This window comes from Odocoileus virginianus, chromosome 9 (genome assembly GCF_023699985.2).
Source record: "Odocoileus virginianus isolate 20LAN1187 ecotype Illinois chromosome 9, Ovbor_1.2, whole genome shotgun sequence".
NCBI lineage: Eukaryota > Metazoa > Chordata > Mammalia > Artiodactyla > Cervidae > Odocoileus > Odocoileus virginianus.
In genome coordinates, this window is record NC_069682.1 from 70440864 (window position 1) to 70442216 (window position 1353).

A 1353-nucleotide genomic window follows, 5' to 3' on the forward strand; every position below is an offset into this window, starting at 1 on the left:
TTTAAAAACAATTTTTGATAACACTGGACAAACAAAACCCACCCTGTTTTAGAACACGGTCACATGTAACTACAATTCAACTTCACGGGCAGCATTGATTGGAAAGGACTTTATGTTGCCCTGTCCTCATGGCCTTAATGTTTTCTTTTGCAAAAGATGTTTATTCGCCTGGGAAGCAGTTCCCTAACAGAAACATTTGTTTTAACTGTTGTGGCAAATCATCCATTTGCTGGGAGACCAAGAAGAACAGCCAAACTTTTTTCCCCTACAAGAGAGGCCAGCTTATAAAAGCATTTGCAGATTTGTTTGTCTCTGTAAGAGAGGCCAAAGTTGTCTTGGCATACAATGATGCCCTCTTGTACAGTTGGGATGCAAGTTTATAATCCAGCACTGCAAATTCAGCACCTGATAAGCGAGACCGTGATAATCACAGTAGAATTTATACTCAATCCTACACACACCTCTCCATGTGAAGACCCATTCTTCTTCCTTCCTCATTCACTTGTCCATTCATTTATCTGAGTCTGCTTTGTGGCTGATGTTGACCTATTTTTTATAATGAATATCAAGTTAATTTCTATCCCCCTTGCTTCACACCATTTCATGCAAATGATCCCTGCCTAAATGCACATTTCAAAGGGGACTCGTTTTATTTGATCCTTCAATCTTAACTTTGCCCTCTAAGCATGCCAGAGATACCTAGAGCCTCGATTTTTAATATAACTGTACAAAAAATTATGGGAAAATAGAATCCAAATGATGGACTAGATTTTTTTTTATATAATCAGGCAGGAATTAATTTTTCAAAATAATTGTCTAGAGGTGATTCAGTTTCACATCCTCTTTAAATATGTATTTTTCAGTGTTCTATGGCTTGAAGGAACGATTTTAAATTAGCGTATAGAGTAGGCTCTGAATCATAAAATAAAAACACTAGCAGTGAAGCTCTGTCATCTTGGTTGCAAAACTATTTTGTCTAAATGATATTCTGCCTTCCTGTTAAATCCACTTTCTTCCCCTCTCCTCCACTGTCTAAATAATTTTATCAGTGGGAAGATAGAGGATTGGGACTTCCCTGGTGGTCCAGTGGTTAAGACTCTGCACTTTCACTGCAGGGGACGTGGGTTCAATTCCTGGTTGGGGAACTAGGATCTCGCATGCTGTGCGGCATGGGGAAAAAAAGAAAAGTAAGAGGATTGTTTGAATAATTGCCACGTAGAGATGTCCTGGCTGGAGAAATCCTAAGATGGTTCCCATGACTTCCGCCCTGGTGTTGATGCCCTGTAGAATTCCATCCCCTGCAGGGGCAGGGACCCTGTGACTTCCTCCAAGCCAGTAGAAATTGGCAAAGGT

General features: G+C 40.1%; 1 non-coding gene across 1 annotated transcript; it reads left to right on the forward strand.

Moving 5' to 3' along the window:
* The first annotated feature begins 1072 nt into the window (after nt 1-1072).
* TRNAE-UUC (transfer RNA glutamic acid (anticodon UUC)) lies at nt 1073-1145 on the forward strand. The gene has a single exon. It is a non-coding gene; the product is annotated as a tRNA-Glu (tRNA).
* The last annotated feature ends 208 nt before the right edge of the window (nt 1146-1353 follow it).